This window comes from Patagioenas fasciata, chromosome 3 (assembly GCF_037038585.1).
Source record: "Patagioenas fasciata isolate bPatFas1 chromosome 3, bPatFas1.hap1, whole genome shotgun sequence".
NCBI lineage: Eukaryota > Metazoa > Chordata > Aves > Columbiformes > Columbidae > Patagioenas > Patagioenas fasciata.
In genome coordinates this window covers 83,964,659-83,985,324 of record NC_092522.1, presented here as the reverse complement: position 1 = coordinate 83,985,324, position 20,666 = coordinate 83,964,659, and the positions used below count along the sequence as shown (strand labels likewise).

At 36.0% G+C, this 20,666-nt stretch overlaps 1 long non-coding RNA gene across 6 annotated transcripts in view; it reads left to right on the top strand.

Annotated features, from left to right (window-relative positions):
• Positions 1-20,666, top strand: part of LOC136100401 (uncharacterized) — a 201,910-nt gene that overhangs the window by 29,384 nt on the left and 151,860 nt on the right. The window contains exon 4 of one of the 6 annotated variants that reach the window (XR_010651187.2): positions 16,095-16,272. The exons of the other annotated variants lie outside the window; for them this stretch is intronic. This is a non-coding gene — a long non-coding RNA (uncharacterized lncRNA). The remainder of the gene's footprint in view (positions 1-16,094; positions 16,273-20,666) is intronic. 6 annotated transcript variants of the gene reach the window in all.

Here is a 20,666-nt window from a genome sequence, read left to right as displayed (position 1 = left end):
AGAGCAGATTCGTTCTGAGCATTAAATGAGTCTGGATTTCTGGGAAAGAATAGTGGATTTTCATGAAGTACCACAGTGTTGTTATTCAAAGGTACAAGGAGGTGGAATTACTTGCGGATTGGTGGATATAAATCTGTTTTGAATGTTTTTTTATGAAATCCCACTAGCATTCTATTAATTTATCAAGGAAACTGTGATATCTGAAGTTGTAATGTTCATCTGTGGCAAATAACTACTTCTCTGTTCTAAACATAAACTTTGGAAAAGCATTAAATGCTAACAGGATTTTAAAAATAAGCATAGTAAGTGGTACACAGCAGAACTGGATGGTCCAATGTGGATGTAGTTTGGATGTAATCATTATAAAAAATCGGCTGCTATAGTTCGGTGATAAGCAGGGCTTTGACAATGATCATTAATTACCTGAGGTTCTTCAACTGACTAAGGCACCAACAAACAATCTTTGCCATAAAAAATAAGCACGTTTACTGGCTACCAAATTCTTATAAATGGAAATTGGTATAATTGACTTTTGGGCTTCTATAGACCTGAGCCACCTCTTTCAACATAAAATGAAGGATTTAATAACCAAAATATAGGTGTCTAGAGCTGTTTGAAATGCCCTACCACATTCAGCCTAGCCTCCAGCTGTCACTCCATGAGGACTCAGATTTCCCCTAGTCTCATATCTGTCAGCACCAGGTCTTGGATAGCCTAGATATCTGAAATGTCACTGGCTATGTTTGGCCCACCAAACCATAGTTCTGTATTCAAGATGTACATTTTGGATCTGATTTGTACAGATTTTGGTCTGTGTGTGTGTTGCTATTTAGATGTGAACCAGTGGCTAAACAGTAGACAGATGCTCTCTCTTACCTTTTCTTCCCCAGATGAAGGAAGGGAAAAGGAAGAAACACTTCTTTTTCTGAAAGATAACTTCCTATATTATTCAACTGGTCTACCTCACTATACTGTAGTAGTCATAACATTTTCTTGGTCTTTTTCATCATTTTGATAGTGGTATTCATTGGCTCTGACACTTAAGTGCAAGGCCTTTAGTTTCCTTAATGCATGTATTCTACCCTTTTTGTTGTCTCATTTTGTCTCCTTTCCATAATAATTTTTATATAGTTTCCTGCTTTGAAATTAGTAACTTTTCACTCATTTGTTTGTTTCTTCAAGGCTATGGAAACTAAATATATGATGGTTGGTGTCATAGCATAGCTCCTGGAAAATGATGCTGCGAAGTCCATGCTTTGTGCTGTCATGGTCAGGACAAGAATTACTTCACCTTTTGGCAGCTTTGTCACTAGATGCTCTAATCATGTACAGGAACTAAAAATTAAATGTTATATTAATGCACTAGGTGTTCCCATTAATATTTTCTACCTTTTCAATCTCAGGTCATGTGTGGGTTTGTGATTCACATAACTTGTTTATCTGATTTAACTCTAAAACTTCTGTAACTTTTAATAAAACTCCACCAACACAACTGGTCTTTCCTATGTACTTTGGTGTTAGTGTTCATGGATTCATCTTCTCTCATAAAATTTCTGATAGAGCGATAAAGTCAATTTCTTCTTTGAATCTGTGTTTTTAACTGCTTATTTTTACTCTTCCAGCATTTATATAGAAACACTTTTGTTTTCTGTACTGTACTGTGACTGTTCTTCACTGTTTTATTTGGATTTTACTCTTCTATCTCAGATCTTGAGGTTTTATGAAGACTTAGAGACTATTATGCAGAGTTTTTTTAAGAAACAGCTCTTAAAAGATCTACTATCCTGGATGCTTCCCTTGCAAGGAATGCAACCCTTGCTGACTTTCTTGGAGCTAGTAGGTTTTTAAAGTGCAAGCAGTCTAATTCTGTTTTGCCTTTGGACAAAGTTCTCTTGTACAGGTTCTGTCTGCCACCAGCTCTTAACGTCCATCTTCCTGATGTCATTTATTCAGGCTCGTGTGGAGACTGGCGCTCCATCTGAGCCAGTAGCTGGTACTGAGAAGATCTCAGGGAAAGCTGCCTTGGAGCTTCTGGTGTTTAGTTTCCCCCCAAATGGCAGAGTTTTCCTTTGGACTGTTATCCTGCTCTTCCTTGAGTCACTGAGGGTCTCTCAACCTGCTAGTGCTGGCTTCTTGCTGGCATTGGCCCTGACTGGTCACTGTCCTCCTGCACCTGAGAGCCAGGCCATCCCGTGACACCTCTGGATGTCACAGACTTACTATCCAACTGCAAACTGGTTTTAACCTCACCGTAATATGCCATTCTTTCCACTAAGAAAAAAAAAATAAATCTGCCTTCAGATTTCAGTTTGGGAAGCCTGCTTTTTATCTTACAACCTTTATTTCAACAGTTCCCTAATTACATGATAGCACATTTTCAATGTGGGGAGTAAGTTATCTATAACAATGTATGTACACAAAAATACAGATGATTGTCAATAGATGCTGTTAGTTGAACTATGGTAGAATTTATATTTTGATCAAATGCAGCTCCAAATAAGTGCCCAAACTGTGATAATTTTAACTATATCAAGTTTTGGATAGATAATCCCATTCAAGATTTTGATTAACAAAAGCTTGCCTAGTATGCAGTTTTCTGGAATGAATGAGTGCCCATCCCTTGGTTTCCTGAACCTCTGCAAAGCTGAAGCAGATCGGAGGTCCATAGTTATTCTCTGCTTCACCTGACTCCTGAGAAGCCATCTATAAATGAAGGCAGTCATGCAACTATTGTAATGAATACTGGAAATTTTGTTGGAGCCATCAGATGTAGGGCACAAAAATGGCTTAAACCCGTCTTCTTTCACCTATTTTCATTTCCATCCCTCTACTAAGATATTTATGGCTATAGGTAACACGGCAATATCCAGAGTATTTTATGTAGTTCCTGCTGTTGCATGATTTATGATGACGTTCTTCCCCCTGAAGCTCACATTTATATGCACTATTCTTTACAATTAACTTGTCCAACAACAATAGCTTGGTTTCTGGGTTAATATAAAGTATGATCCCTTGATAATATAAGTAAAAACTCCTAGTTATAGATGTTAACATTATGTCTGAGCAAGTCTGTATCACTGAGGATGATCAAACCTGACAGTATTCTAAACATGGCTGCTGGTAATCCATCAACATTTTTTTTCCTTGATTGTCATGTAGTAGAATCCTCTTAAATTACAGTATTATGCATGAAAATTAAACAATATTCCTGATTATCAAAACATAACAGAAAATGACATTTTATCAGAAAGCATTAATAGAAATCTAACACTTTCTATACTGTTGGGTATATGAAGGTAGGGATAGGGTGAAGATAAATCACATACTAGGATGCTGATAGTGAACACCAGTTAATACCTGTCATCTGTGGGAAATAGGCATCAAGTGTATCATTTAAACAGAAATTTCACCATTGTACACTCTATTACTTCACTTCAAAATGCACAGCACTGATTCTGCTATGGCAATCATCCCAGGGAATAATAACATACATGTGAATTTCTGCTCTGTATTATACCTCCAGTGCCATACAACTGAGTATGTATGGTGCCAGTGAGATGACAATATTCAGAAAAAAAGTTCATGTATACAGTCATAATAACAAAGTGGTTTAGCAGGGGAAATCTAGGCTAAACGGACAACTGTTTCTATAAAATCCTGTGAAACATGGTCCATAACAGTACTTCAGTCTTCATTTTTTATACATTATTCTAGTGGTACATTTTGTTTTGCAGATAAAAGTAGAAATGTGATTGTACTGTCACCGAGATACCATTTAATTTTGTTATTGTTGCTATATGGTACTATAGTGCAGGAATACTGTGTTGCATTAGAAGGAATGGTGACTATGTTATTTCTTAGAAGAAAATATTACTGAAACAATTACATTTAAGCATCTTTCTCTTTTCTTTCAGTTAAAACTGTAGACTATTAGTTGATAAGTTCAATTATACCATCCTCAGACTGTTGCTCCATGAAATATAAAAAGATAATTGATGTAACGTACAGTCTGCCCGTTTCTTTAATGCTTGCTGCCTTTTGTATACCTGTGATACAGTAAGCATTAGAAAAATGCCCAGTATGTCTCCTTTTTATTTCTTTCTTTTTTCTTTTTCTTCTTTTTTTTTTTTTTTATTTAAGATGTAGGACTCTGTGAAAGTGAAAAGTATTCCAAAGTGAGTCTAAACACTTTATTATTTATTTAACAGCAGCATTATTGCTAACTTTCTTATAGTGACTTTGAAATATATACATCTACATTTATATGTACCAATCAATAAGCACAGTATGGACAGGATAATTTTTATATTTTTCACTCTGAAAGACTCCCCTCATTCTATGACAATGTCCTTAAAGTAAGTTACACGTTAGATCTAAACTGCTTGACAGGTAGCCATTCTAAAGTCATTTATGAATATAATCAATGTAATTCTCAATAGTTTTATTTCTAATAACCAATTTGCTGACTTCATGTTCCTGTCAAGATAATTTATACATATACACCATATGTTCTGTGAAATTTTTCTTTACCCAGGTGAGCGTTTAATCTCTGTTCTCCCTAAAGGAATTATCCATGTCTCTGAAATCAGAGGATCCTCCACTTATTTTTCCCTTCTGTCAGTCCTTCCAGCCTTAAGACCTCAAGTCATAATGATCATCTTTTCGACAGAGGGCAGCATATGGCATTCTCAGAGTCCATCAGTTCCACTGTTTAATTGACTGTAAAAATAACTGTTGAACTAAAGGTGATTTTGAAGCACTTCCAGCTCTTCCTGACTCTTAGGCAAGATTCAGATTTTGGTGTCCTTTGAGACTGTATAGAATATTTCTCAGGAGAATGATCTGTAGTAATGAATCTATATAAAGAAAATGAAAGCTGTTTTTCCTTTTTTTTTTAATTGTTACAAAAAACCAGTTCTTCTCTGGCTAGAATTTTCTTTGTCATGATAGTAAACTTTGTAGAAAAAATTGCTTTGCTCCTATAAATTAAATAGATGCTAAAAAGTTGTATATCAGATAGTTTCCATTTGTAATAATCTTCGTCCCTTGTTTACTTAATAATAGTAAACCTATTAGGAGAAGGGCTTGACAAACTATTTGCTAGCGTGTATCAGACAGCCTAACATTCTGAGCTACTAATTCTGTTTTACAATCTTTTCCAAAAAAAGAGCAGTTTATTTTTAAGAGACTTTTTTCCCTTCCATTTTGTATGGAAAGAAGAATGAGTTTACATCCGTGTTTCATTATTCACATTCTGATTTTTGATTATATCATGTAGTCCATATTGTAAATTATGATACAAATAATTAAGTTTATGCACGAAATAGTCACCTAATATCCTGCAGAAGCTTCAGGATGATCCTCACCTTTCTGATCTTTTACAATCCCATTTTCAAGTATTCCGTATATAGAATCCTTGTTTATTGATCAAAACAGATGTGAGTTATGCTTTAGTGCAATATGTTTAAATATCTTTGGTTTTGACCAACTAGTTAGAACAGGTTCTTTATTAGCCTTAGGATAGCTCATTAAATGTAAAATAGTGTCTTCCATGGAGTGTCCAATGAGATGACATTCCTCATAGTGATGGTGATGCTACTGTAAGTTTGGTGTTTTTCTTACTGGTTTGTTTGTTTGTTTGTTTTTAACTAACAATCAATGCTTTCTGCTTTTCATAAATTCAGAAATTCTCAAAATAATAACTGATTCTTTTTGCATGCTGCAAAGGCTCCTCAATAAATTATGAAGTTTAACACAATTTCTACAATATCACACAGCCTTTTTTTGTGGAAGGTATAGAATAGTTTGGGTTGGAAGGGACCTTCAAAGTTCATCTAGTCCAACCCCCTGCAATGAGCAGGGACATCTTCATCTAGATCAGGTTGCTCAGAGCCCTGTTGAGCCTGGCCTTGAGTGTTTCCAGGCATGGGGCATATACACAGAACGGTGTGGAATGATTGATTACTTTCACCTTGGTGGTGGAATGAAAAGAAATAAATGTTTTAAGAGCTGCTCCAGATTTTTTTATTGGGTAGCTGTGTGGGAGTATATTGTTGTGTTAGTCGTCTTGAAAGTTCTGTTTTGGTGTTAATTGAAGTGTCTGTTGTTTTTCCCATAAGGGAAGAAAAATTGTATAATAGATGGACTATCTTTTAATAAAACTGAATGCCAACAAGTGACTTGACAGTGACAATGAATGCCCAAAACTAAAATGTAGAAATCATTTGTTGCTCTTACTCTTATGTATCATACTACCAGGAGCATTGACATGAAAGAGGTATTTCTGAGTTGTTTTTTTTTTTTTTTTTAAAAAGTATTAAAAGTCATTTGCAACTCCAACTAGTTAAGCTGGCTCTGAGTTTATTGAGTTTTACTATAAAGACCAGATATCGGTTGACGCTGAGGGAAAGGTATTCTAGAAATATATGGTTGACTTTTAAACCAAAACCTTGAAAGAGACTTTGGATTAGCTCACATTTTGGAGGGCTGGATAGGAATTTGTTGGTCTAATAGCAAAAGAATTAAGTTGTTCATGTTAGACGGGGTATTATGACTGCTGGGCTTCATGAAAATGTACCTTTAGATGTGATAGTTAAGTCTCTCATGAATCACAGAATCACAGAATGTTAGGGATTGGAACGGACCTCAAAAGATCGTCTAGTCCAATCCCCCTGCCGGAGCAGGAACACCTAGATGAGGTTGCACAGGAATGTGTCCAGGCGGGTTTTGAATGTCTCCAGAATAGGAGACTCCACAATCCCCCCTGGGCAGCCTGTTCCAGTGTTCTGTTACCCTCACTGAGAAGAAGTTTCTTCTCAAATTTAAGTGGAACCTCTTGTGTTCCAGTTTGAACCCCCATTACCCCTTGTTCTACCGTTGGTTGTCATGGAGAAGAGCCTGGCTCCATCCTCGTGACACTCACCCTTTATATATTTGTAAACATTAATAAGGTCACCCCTCAGTCTCCTCTTCTCCAAACTAAAGAGACCCAGCTCCCTCAGCCTTTCCTCATAAGGGAGATGCTCCACTCCCTTAATCATCTTTGTTGCTCTGCGCTGGACTCTCTCCAGCAGTTCCCTGTCCTTCTGGAACTGAGGGGCCCAGAACTGGACACAATATTCCAGAAGTGGTCTCACCAGGGCATAGTAGAGGGACAGGAGAACCTCTCTCGACCTACTGACCACCCCCCTTCTAATACAGCCCAGGATGCCATTGGCCTTCCTGGCCACAAGGGCACAGTGCTGGCTCATGGTCATCCTGTTGTCCACCAGGACCCCCAGGTCCCTTTGCCCCGTGCTGCTCTCTAACAGGTCGTTCCCCAATTTATAATGGAAGCTAGGGTTGTTCCTACCCAGATACAAGACTCTAGACTTGCCCTTGTTATATTTCATTAAATTTTTCCCCGCAATTAACGTGTGACTCAGTCATTTAAATGTTTTCTCATTGTTACTGTAATCCTTGTTTGTACCATTCCACTATGTCTCCTGTTTATTGTATTTCTTTTTTCATACATATACAGAATTTTAGATGTATTTTACATATATTAAATGTGTAACATTAATTTGTCTGGAACCACCTTTTTCAATTTTGTTTCTTGTTCTCATTTCTTGAAGGAGCACAGTCAGGGGAGAAGCTGTTTCTCCCCTTTGGTACTACTCTCAAATATCTGTATCCTTTTCTTAAGAAGTTTTGCAGCCTTATTACTGACTAGCTATGAAGCACACGGAAGTGAACATGTCAGCCTGTGTAATTTAGAACACTTAATTTATCTATTATATCATCCATTGAGTGATAGCATAATTTGGGCAGTTTTAAGTGTGAGATAAACACCTAGTGAGTGGTAAAACCTCTACAGTATAACGTCTGAGATATGGTTTGGCAGCTGGAATTTACTCTCTCAAAAAACCCCAAAGGATCTTTTGGAGGACTTCAGCTTGGAGTGCCTCCTGAGCACAACTGGTGTTTGTGGTACTTCAGTGAAGAAATCTTGGAGCCCTCAAACTGTTGTTTCAACATGTTTGAAGTGGTTATGCCTCTGCATACACTGGGAAAGTGTTCTTCTAAACCAAGAGTTCTGAGCCATTCCTCATAGTTTATGACTCTGAGGTTAATATGGATGCTGGAAGTGCTCTAGAACAATGTCAGGAGTTCATTATGTTAGGTAAAAGGTTGTCTCAAGACTTCTTCCGGGTTTTCTCTCAATTTTGTCAGAGCAGAGAGAAGTGAGTACATAATACCAGATATAGGTTTTCCATTTTCTATAAATGCCCTGTCACCATCATAGTTAAATAATTTTCAGCTATCATTTAATACTGGTTTAAGGTTATTTCACACTATTCTAACAGCTGAAAATGGCTTAAGCGGGGGCTTTGCATTAGTTTTGTTTTTGGGGTTGAACACTCTTGGCAATTAATGACAAACTTGAAGTAGAACAGCTATACAAGCCTTATTGAGTTTTGTATTCCAGCTTGCATAGCTATGTCACATTTGCTTTAATCCAGAACAGCCAGTTCATTTCTGACCTCTCCACCTTGCTGCTCAAGGGAAACATACAAAATACCTTCAAAAGATAATTCTGGAACTAAAATTCATAACTCTACTGGGCACTAAAAACCATGGACTCAACAGAGACATTGGTTTTATGGCACATTATATTTTTTGCCACCCCAGGATAACCTTTCCATGCTGCACAAACAATAAATTACTTGTGTCTCTCTTACTCTCTCTCTCTGTCCCATAGGAGCAAACAAATGTATTGTCTTTCCCTTTCTAACATTTATCCACCTTGTATTTATGAACTATCTTATTTTTCAGTTGATTGAATTTGCAAGTTTGATTAAATTAAAATCAGAACAATTGTTCTCAACTTCTATTTAGCTTGGAAGACTGTAATTTTCTATTTATTATTCTCATGTTATTGTACATGTGACTTGTAAAACATTTTGAGATCAATCCAGCTGAGGAGTGGTTCTGTTTCTGTTTTCAAGATTAAACACTATCTACATAATTTGCTAATTTCTGAAGTTCCTTGGTGCTCAGTGATGTCCTCTGGAAGTCTGGTAAACTCCAGGCTGTATCAGTAACTGAACTCTATTCAGTTTCTACTACAGTTGATAGTGCTTTGAATAAAGCTGGAAAATGCTGAAATGCTGACAGTTTCTAAGAGAATCCTGTAAGAAGTGTTTGCCAGTACCAATACGTTTTAAAACCGCCCAAAAATATTGCTCAGAAAAAAATGCAATAAAAGTATGTGTGCATTATTACATGCTCCTCACTTCAGTGATCATTCAGTGAAAAAGCCAAAATCAACAACACTCACTGTCTCTGCAGGTCTAGGACATCACAGGAGAGGCTTCTGAATACACCCTCATGGTTTGGTGCTTATTCGTAGCTGGGAGAAACAATGCCATAAATTTAGTCTTGCCTCTGTCTCTGTTGTTATAAAATTTCAGTAAAATAAATGAAAGAAAACAAAGAAGGTACAGTGTCTGGACTCAACGCATTATGACTTACCATCTGAGTAGACAACATGAATAGCCTGCGGCATAGATCAACTATAACTGTGGTCTTGTCACATTTCATAAACTGGAGCAAAACTGGGCTTGGTCAGCATATGATACAAAGCCTGTAACAAAACTATTCAGAAGGTGGTGCGTGTGGTTCAGCTGCTTTGCGGGGCTTCGTCAAAAACTAAAGAATGTCTCACTGCAATTAAGGGATTGTTTTATTCTCAGTGGAAGATGATACAAGAAGAAAGCCAGTTCTTTTCATTTAAAAAAACAAAACAAAACACCTTCAGTCTTTTTTTTTTTTTTTTCTAGTTGGATTTACTTGTTTTATAAACCAGCAGACACTTCTGATGAAAAGTGGAAATTTACTATTGCTTCACATGTGTTTGTTTTTTTGAACCTTTTTTACAAATGGTTCTGGTGATAATAACTGGTTTTGCTATTAAATGTGATTGAACCATATTTAGCTTAAATCACTTCAAGAAATTTAGATTGACATCTGTCTATTTTTGTCTGTGTGACTGTAAACACCACCATAATCTTTTTTTGGTGTTTATGAGCCTACCTAGTAAAATTAAAACTCAGAAACATAAGCGTGCATTGTGTAATAACTTCAGGAAGCTGCTAATTTGTTGTAGGATTTATTAGTGGTATTTACAATTTTAATTGAAATCTCTGATGTAACAAACCCAGAACAGTCTCAAGACTAGTTGTTGTAAAACATGATGCTCATCTGCTACTGACTCTGTGGGAAAGAATCAGTGGTATTTCAAAATACTCTTTGTTGTGACGAGCACTTAATGACAGAAATGCAACTGCCATAGCATTGGTCCTGGTTGATCTACTGAGACCTGTTACAAATCCAGTATCAATCTCCTACTCTTTTGATTAATACATAAACTGTGTATATTTTTTTTAAATGATATTATAGTGTCTTGTACTTCTAACTTAAAGCCAGAATAATGGTAGACAGTTTTTTGTCATTGTTTTTTGTTTGTTTTCATTTGTTTGTTTGTTTCTTTTATAATTAGATTCAGCTAATGGAACAAGTGTGGAGTTTGCAGTACACTGCAGGATAACTTCAGCTGTTTTGTAGTAGCTGATGACCTAGAGAGAGGTGGTTACAATAAATTGTGTATTTAATTGATATTGTATATTTAATTTATATTTTTATTTGATCTTAATTGTATGATATGTTATTTAAAATGAGCCTATTTTGTTCTTGTGTATGTATAGTTTAGAAAATTTCTAGGTTTCAATTTTGTGGAATTTCAGTCGCACAATACTACTGTGTTTGTCACACCAAAAGGAAAATCTTTTATCTGTTCTTTTCTTCCCCCTGGTATAATTTAATAAAATTATGAATCTTCTTTCTTGATAGGTAAGGTGAAATCCTGTGTTTTGAAATTAAATTGCTTTACAGTGGATACAAGTAAAGTTTAATCTTTACTGTTGAAAACAAAGCATTTTCTTCAAAATTCATTGTTGTAGAAACAGAAAATTAGGATAGGTTGAAGCACTGACCTATATAGGATCTGTCCCCTCATATAACATTAATCATAGATGTCACTAGTTACTAGCCCTCAAGAGCCCACTTTAGAATATATCATATTTACTGTGAAAGTTGAATAAAGGCAGATACTGAAGATGTGTTGTATGCAGTCAGCCATGTGTGAATTTATTGTTATAAGTTGTGAATCCTGACTACTTTCAGGCCTTTAAGTGCCCTTCTTCCTAGCTTCTAAAAATACCTTTCATTCTCTATTGACTCTTGATTTTAATATCGATTTACACCAATAGTCTTAATTTTATTATTTTTAATGTTGGATTTAGTAAAATTTTCTTAATATAAGATGTTGTGTGTATGATTAACTCATGCTAGAGTTTTCTTAGCAGGGTGATTAGACTAGAAACGTCATCATTTGGCAACTTGCTAATATCCTCACGGAGGCATAAATGGGGTCAGAATGCTTACATCCACAGCAGAGAACATTGCTGTTTGAAGGAAGACACTCACACTCTTTGAAGTACCAGGCTTCAACTATCTCTGTGGCTCAGTAAGTGGAATTAAGACACTTGGTTCCTTTGTGTTTTCCAGCTTCAGTGGAACAGCAAGATTTGGAAGTTAGGATTTGGTTCCAGACTGTGGAGAAGAGCTAGTCTGAAGGTTTTAGTCTTCTGGTTTGTTCTCTACAGCCTGGTTAAGTTTGCCTTGTTACTGGTTCTTTCCTCTTCTTTTCTCCTTCAGAGCTAATATCCTTGACCCAGGTCTCTTTGCCCAGATAATCTTGGCTGCAGGCTGGTGGTCCTTGCTGCATTTCTTTCTCTGCAATTTCTTCCTCAGCACTCTGTATTTCTTTAAATTCTCCCCTTCTCTAATCCCTCCCTCCCTAAACCACTCAGGTATCTTCATCTGATGTTGAACCTTTCCAGACTCACGATCATTCCTGACTCTTTTCTAGTTCTGTTTAACTTCAAGTCCTTGAACAAAGTATTTTCATATCAACTGAGGTCCCAGTGAGTCCAGGTATGCAGATGATTTCTGTATTTCAGTCTCTCACTCAGTCCCTGGTACTGTGGTTCTTTTGTACCCTTTTTTGCTTTCAAGCAGTAGTCCTGTTGCCCTGGCGCTCAGTTCTCAGTTCAAGTCATCCTCATCAGTCAATCCGAGGCTTCCAACACAAATCACCACTTTCAGTCATGCCCAACAGCAGCTCCTTGCTGTCCATCCTCCCATTCTGCTGCCACACAGATCCTCCTCTCTCCAGTTTACCCTCCTTTAGTACTGCCTTTGGAGAGTATAGGTGAGACAGTCTCTTTCTTCTCCCAATATGTGGATTGGAACATAGGGAAAAACTGCATTATGGGAGAAATATAGGATCAGTCTTGGGATCGGGATTACTTTGGGCAGGTGGAATAGTTCATTATTACAATCTTAAACTGTTACGTGCCTCTCCTGAGCTTATAACTTCACTTTTCAAAACCTCCTTACCTCAGGCTGAATTTAAATCCCTCTTCTACATTATGGATGAGACCCAAAGGTTTCCATGAAGAAGCAGGTGGAATTTTTGTAAAGGTAAAATAATGTGTTTTCCGCACCCACTTTATTATCAGGAGCTAATAGTTGGGGTGAAGCTACACCTGTTTTGGTTTGCTTCAGTGTCATGATAGTGAAGATGTCCAATTATTACTTGTACCTATGAAATATTGTTTAAGTTGTTGACTTTGCTTTTGAAGGCATTTTTGAGTGGGTTTACCAACTCCACTTTTTAGGATGGATTTGTAATTTATTGGAGAGCAAGAATCCAGTTAATTGGTATTTTTGTGTAAAGGAAAATATTAAATGTATAACTCTTCTATGAAAACATACATTTGCAGGATTACCATCTGTTTTCAGAAGCAGACATCTATAACTTTACTAATTGTAGATTTTTTTCCCTCCAGTTTGTCAATCAAGTGTTTTTTTAAGTATCATCTTGATGTCACATATGGCCAATTTTATACTGGTGGTTGAAACTTATAAGAGTATGCAGAGGCTTTCAGTGATTATTGCTTTTTATATTGTTTCCCATTTAATCTCCCAGCATTTTGTTTTCCAGTTCTAGTAACAGTTAGCATAACCCACCAGTATGGAAGAAATGCCTCTCAGACATGCTTGCATTGTGTTGTCTGTAGAATTTTTTCTGGAGTTTTTCTGTTTGGTTGTTTGTTGTTTGAGGTTTTGTTTTGTTTTGTTTTTTATTGGTGTTTGTGGTTTTTTTTGTTTGTTTGTTTTTACCCCAGTAGTCCAAAAAATTAATCCACAGATTGGCTTCATTCAGGCCAGGTCGAATGTGCCAAACCTATCAGCTTGAAAAAATGAATAAGTTCTGCAGATCACTACTTTAGTACCAGCAAAATAGATTGAACTGAAAAGCATTAAAGTGAATGTCAAGGAATATAGTATCAGAGGAGAGAAGTATCTCCAAAACACTTTTACCAATACCGCAGTGTTATCAGTCCCTTACTGAAAAATATGGTGTGTTACCCTTACATCTCTCTGCAGGAGGATTAACCCATATCTTTGTTTTCATAAAAGAATTTTCTTATGATCTCACGCATTCTCAGTAGACTGATTTTGATCTTTTCTTCTGGAAATGTTTTATTCCGTGTGAATTATGCGGAGTGAGTCTACATTTCCTTCCTTCCTTCCTTCCTTCCTTCCTTCCTTCCTTCCTTCCTTCCTTCCTTCCTTCCTTCCTTCCTTCCTTCCTTCCTTCCCTCCTTCCCTCCTTCCCTCCTTCCTTCCCTCCTTCCTTCCCTCCTTCCTTCCCTCCTTCCTTCCTTCCTTCCCTCCTTCCTTCCTTCCTTCCTTCCTTCCTTCCTTCCTTCCTTCCTTCCTTCCTTCCTTCCTTCCTTCCTTCCTTCCTTCCTTCCTTCCTTCCTTCCTTCCTTCCTTCCTTCCTTCCTTCCTTCCTTCCTTCCTTCCTTCCTTCCTTCCTTCCTTCCTTCCTTCCTTCCTTCCTTCCTTCCTTCCTTCCTTCCTTCCTTCCTTCCTTCCTTCCTTCCTTCCTTCCTTCCTTCCTTCCTTCCTTCCTTCCTTCCTTCCTTCCTTCCTTCCTTCCCTGCAGCCCCAGTTCCTCTGTACACTACTCAGCCTTTGGCTTACTCCAAATATGGGCCAACTACGTTACTGACTTGTAATGTTATTTTTTCTTCTGACTCAATGACCATATAAGTAAATAGTCCCTACAAAGGAGACCTGCATTAGCAGAAGAAACACCAAGCCAAATAACCTTTAGCCTCATGTATTGTCCTGGACAATACTTGATGAAATTTTCATCTTCTTAGAGGTAGGAGCTGAAACTTAATTTTCCATCATCTTCATGGCTTCCTTTCCATTGATTACTGGGCTTCATTTCATAGCTTAGCTAGACAACAGAAAAATTGCAGTTCCCGCTACCTCAATCTTTGATGGTCCAAAAAACACCGTGTGGAAAACCAGCAGTGTCCCTACTACATATTTAATTAAGATTTGATGAAGAATTTAGTAATTTAGACTGCATATGTCTGGCTACAAAAATCCCCCACCTCTCAGAAACACCCTCATGTAATTCGCAGGGATTCCATAGGATAGGCTTTACTAGGCCTTTTCAAAAGTATCTAGCTGATAGGAACTCATTCAAGATCTGATTTTTATCTTTAACTGAACAGATAGCTGAAGTATATTTTTGCAGTCTGGTAGTGTTTATTAAAGATTGTAGGTTTATATTATTGTGGACTGCAAGATATGAGATAAACTTTTTTTTTTTTTTTTTCAGTTGAACCTAAATTTGCACCTAGTATTAAGGAGAGCTATTATATTACTGGCTGTGTGGGTGGAATTCAGTCACTGGCTGCTTTGCATTAATTCTTGGACTTCCGAGAAGGGTGCAATTGAAAGACATGGCTTAGGAAAGACAGATGTATATCTTCAAAGATTGGATTGATACAATGGTTTATTTCTACATATTTATATGGTCTCACTGATAATTTATATCTAACTGCTGTTTTAAAAGACTATTTGAATAATAACTGCTGCAAACATTGCAAGCATACAAATGAACATGACCATCTATAACATGCGAGTCTATATTGTCCCATCCGTTTTGCATTAATTTTTAAATTCACTTACTGTGCAGATCTTAACAGGTACATAAAAGAATGGGAATGTAGGTGGAAAAGTTAGTTAGGTTTCTACCACTGTTTGCACCTAATAGCACATCTATTAATACTTAAAAGACGCTCCTCATCTGTGATGAAATATCAGAATGTCACTGAGGATGATTTTGTTACTTGTGACTGGCACATTTTTAAAGCCAGGATCCAGTGCCTAAGAATTAGCCATGTACAGAATTGATTTTGACCAGATATGAATATTGCTTAATTAAGATACCCATGGTACTTCTCATATGTATAATCTTGACTTTATCATCATTCTGTCATTCATTTTTCTAGGCAATATATGATAGAACATAAGTTTATCTCTTAACTGATATTTGGTGAAATATATTACAGAAGGAATTAGAACAGATATACAGATATTTAGATTAGTTGGTATTATTTAAATTAATATACATTCAAATGGCAATCTTCCATTTTGATATCAAACACTGAAATTTTTCAGAGAATGTCAGTTGACCTCCAGGTCTAGTGAAGAGCTTGAGATTAACAGATCACTGAATAAAACTCAATAAACATATAATAAAAGAGGAGTGGAAAAAAGGAAATAATTACATAGCTAAAGCTGCAAAATAGTGTACATTTTTGGGTTTGAATTCATATGAATAAAATCATATAACATAATATTACTTTGCTTTTAGATTCTGTCAAACAGCAGAATACTCATAGTTTCCAAAACCAGTATGTTTTGTTTTGCTTTCTTCTTCTTAGCTTAATATTGCTACTAAATAAAACATTGCAGGATTTTACTTTTTAAGCACGGAAGGGGAAAATAAAATAGAGTCACTTCTGGGTAAATTCTTATGGTGAGCAACAACAACAACAACAATAGACAGTGCTTACAGTTTCCTCCCTTGTGGGTTTCTTTTTAATATTATATTTCAGAGCAATGAACATATGGCTGTTACTATCAGCACTGGTGTGTTTGCGGCGATGCCTATCAACATCCACCAGAGAGCAGGGCAGCTCCAAAACCCACATCTTTTATGCTGTGGAAATTGATGGAGACAGCAACACAGCCAGCTTCTTGGCCAAACAACATGGAATGCAGTTCATTTCAAAGGTCAGCGCATATTTAAACTTGCTTCATTACTCCCACCTTTATGCTTGAGATTTTCATTTTTTTAAAATCAGTTTACCTAGAGGTTCCTTTAGAGACAGAAAAATGAAAGTGCTGAATCCTATTTTCATTTGGGGATATCAAGCTTTTTATCAAATTATAGAGGTGGCGTTTCAGAATATTTCATATCTGATCAGAAGGAAAATCCAAAAATAATTTTCTCTTTATTCAGGAGTCTTTCAGGCACTGGGACTGTTTTATTTATTACTTAATATTGTGCTCCAGTCAATCATTTTGAATTCAGACAGGAAAATGGAATTTTTATTTTTAAAAGGAAAAAATCCTGAGGAAAAATGCTATTGGAATAAAGCAGATTTTATTATTTTTAAAAATACAAACACGTCTTTTCTTCCTCTGCTAACTATTTTATTTCCCTTTAACCATGGTGCATTAATATGAAGACATATATTAAACAAAGGATCCTATATAAAGTAATATATTAGTTAATTACAGACATTTTGTTTCAGAGCATTTCCACAACATTTGTCATTGAGCTTGAGGAATTATGGCCTTGTAACACAATCAAGGGAAAATCTTTTTCTTTCTTTGGACTGCTATCTCCATGCACATATTTTCTGTGTGTGTGCTGTGTATGTGTATATAAACACAAAGTATGTATTTATATTGCATTTAGCTGTATTTCAACTTTCCATCAGAAGAAGGTTATTCTGAAGTGTATGTTAGTACTCTGGCACACAGCCCAAACAGAAGAAACACATTAATATCTTTCAGTTACAGTTACTGGTCTATAAACTGGACATGTACAGCAGTGACACAGTGTTAAATTTTCCTGTTGCTTCTATTTTAGAAACACCTTGCATCAGTTAAAGTAGATCACAAATACATTTTAGAAACTTTTAATGTGTTAATCTGTAGCACTCTACATTCATTGACCTGAAAGTTTTTTGTCAACTTAAATGAATTCAGCCTTGAAGTGCTCCTGTTGCTTTTATCTCTACTTTTCAGATATGAGAATCAGAGAGAGGTAGAATAAGTAAAACAATTTGTTCAAGCTCCAAACAGGAAGTCTGTGGCCCAGTGAGAAACAGACAATACATTTCTAAATTCTCAATTCTGTGCTCTAGCTGTAAGAAATCCTAAGAAAGAAAGTGTGGTTGTCTTGTGAAGAAGAGGCAATGCATTATCTGTACATCAACAGCCGCTGTGGTCTTACCCTGGTCATGAAAATCACTGAAGGGCCCTGAGGAAAACTGCTCCCCAGTTCCTGTTGGAAGAATGATGATGACAGAGCCTTCCCAATGTGATACCCTTAGAGCATGAATATTAAACCCACTACAAACTGTTGTAATGTGTGTGTTAATTAAAAACAAAAACCAACAACCAACACTGAGGTATTAGAGTAAGTATTTCTGTAAATGGTGACTTTGATGACACGGTTGCTTAGAAAGGATTTCCTCAGATTTTGAGTAGCACAGAGGTATTTTGTACAAGAGGAACAGATGACAGTTTCTGTTGCTGTACAATCTAGCACTATTTATAGCTAGGTTGCTGAAAAAAAATTGGTGGTATAAGAGAGCAAATCACACTGTATTCTCTGTTCTGTAATATTTATCCAAAAAACCACCTTTTTTATTACAGTGATTATGAATAAGAAAATGCAAAAAATGGAAAGAGAAATGTGGGAAATGTAAGAAGGGTTTTTTTCCCCTAGCTTCTCTGTGAATTTCTGGTTTACAGCCTGTTGTATAAGCAGCAGGTGCCTTTCTTAGCATTCTGATTTCAAATATGAAAAAAAAAGTTTCTGTGATATTTAAAGCTTATGGTCCTTAAGCCATGAGGAGCACTTGTGAAGTATTAAAGATTCAAATATGATTAAGCATAATGTTTTTTCAAACTTTTTGTTGGCATGTAATAAGCTTAGAGCAGGTGCTATGTGATAAGACGAGGTGATACTAAAACAGTATTTGGAAAAATGTACCTGTAAAATGTGATAAAAATTGTTGTTATTAAAATTTCCAGGTAGTTGGGAGTATAATAGTATTGCAGTTAGGAATTGTGCTCCTATTTTAGGTTCCTGTATGACAAAGCATTTGAAACATAAAGTTCAATTCTTTTTCAGGAAAAAAAAAATCATAATAATGTACTTAAGTTTCTTCAAAATAAATAGGATCTAGGTATATGCTTAAGTGCTTTACTGGTTAAGGCTGGGCAACTGAATGGGGCTTTTAGTGAAAAAACAGTTTTGTATGAGAAAAGTGACATCAAAGGCTGAAAATGCTATCTTTTAAATATGCTACTGTCACCATAGGAAACAGGCTGCTGTAGAAATCGTAATTATGTGTGACTGTGACATCCTCACTTCAGCATGTTAGTTGCAATTTAGAGTTGCAGTTTAAAGGCATAACTTCCCTTTGGCATAAGTGTACATTTTTGCTATTATATGATACATGAATAAAGACAGTGAGATAAGTGTGTTATTTTGGAGTGCTTCCACTCATTAAATATTGTTACTTATTAATATGCAGATGCTTTGCAGCAAAGTAGGAAAATTGTAACTATGGAAGAGGCTACCAATTAAACATCAAACTGGAATGTACTTCTTCAAAGTCTAACTCTCGAATGACATTTGGTGTCTAAAATCCAAAATGTTAAACTCTTGACATTGATTGCAATACTATTCCATTTCATATTCTGTACTAGCTAACTTACCAACAGAAACAGTGTAGGGGAAAAGTTCTTTTGAAACTTACTGTTATGGTTTCTCTTAAAACCACCAACTTAAAGTTTCTGTAATTAAAACTCATTAAATACAGTGAAGATATGCCCAGCATGTACGAGAGTTTTGCCAGTTCTAACTTAACCAAAATATTTTGCAAAGAAATGCTTACTTTGGTTCTAGTTTTTCATTTCTAGGTGATAGCATTGCACTCAATAAATATTAGAGAGCAGATATTATAGTTATACATCAGAGGTACACATTAGGATCAAATATATGTTAGGATTCTCTCACACAGTTGTATTTTGAGTCAGCTCATTTCCTTTATTTTTATCGCTATTGTAATGTAGACTGCACGTGAGTCTTGCCTCTATACTGCAAAAAGGACTTTTTATTGTACTGATAGGTGGCAGGAATAGAGGATATAGTGCCAGCTACTTCTGTTTCATTCTCTTGTTCCCTTCCACACTATTTAAGACAGAGGTTGTATGGAAGATACGGACTTAATTGCATTTCTCTAGTCTCAGAGGGAGGGAGGTGGTAAAAGAGTAAAACTTGGAAAGCGAGTGTATGCACACCAGCTGTGGATCATCAAGAAGTGCGTCTTTTTTGGCTATGTAGTGCGTCATCCTTACCTTAGTGAAGTCAACAGAAAACCTCCCATTGACTTTCATGGGAGTGTAGCAGAAGAAATGTTTGTATGTAAATGTATCCCAGTAGCAAATATCATTAGTACTTAAACTGTGTGAGACACTCATAGGAAAAGGGAGTGAAAAATTGCAGATTTGATCTCAGTCTCCCAACCTTCCAAAATGTGAATACTTGTATCCTATTGTGCATTTTGCTCCTGTGTAGCAGATATGAAACCATGAAGAAACACTGGAGAAGCTATGCCCAAAATCAATTTATGCTCTGTACATTTAAGAAAGAAGGTTCTTGCACAAATAGTTTTAATTGACAGCTCTCTTAGATGAGGTTTGAAAGTGAACACCAAGTTTCAATGGTTTTACAAAAGTCAGACAAAAGAAGCACATCATTTTTCTTTGTGTGGATTTTATTTTTATCTTCTATTTGCATTAATGGTGTAATGGTGAATTGGAATCTCAAAATTAAACTAAGAAAGCTGATTAGTGGAGGAAATCAAGTTTACCAACAATTATATTACTGATGCATTAGTTGCTGAAAAAAATCTGTTTAATTGCTGAATCAGTTTTGGAGATTTTGATATATATATATGTACACACACACACATATATATATACACACACACATACACACACACACACACATATATACATATATATATGTATACACATAAGTATAATGTATATATGAGTGTATACTTGGACGCACATCCCTGATATGCACTTATGCAAGTGTATAAATACAGGTACCTTACAAATTTAATTTACAATAAAGTTTCCTAGTTTTATCAGGTATTTATTTTTCATCAGCAAAACTCTGGAAAAATGTATATAAAAGGTATATGGTGTTTGAGAGTTATATCTAAGAATATGTTCTTCATAATGCCCACTGGGAACACCTGCAGTGAGGTTCAAGGTCTCGATATTGCTAAATTTTTATAGAAATGCCAGACAGGTCTTGGATTAAAAAAAAAAAAAAATGAAATGAGAATTTGAAATGAATGGTTCTGATCAGG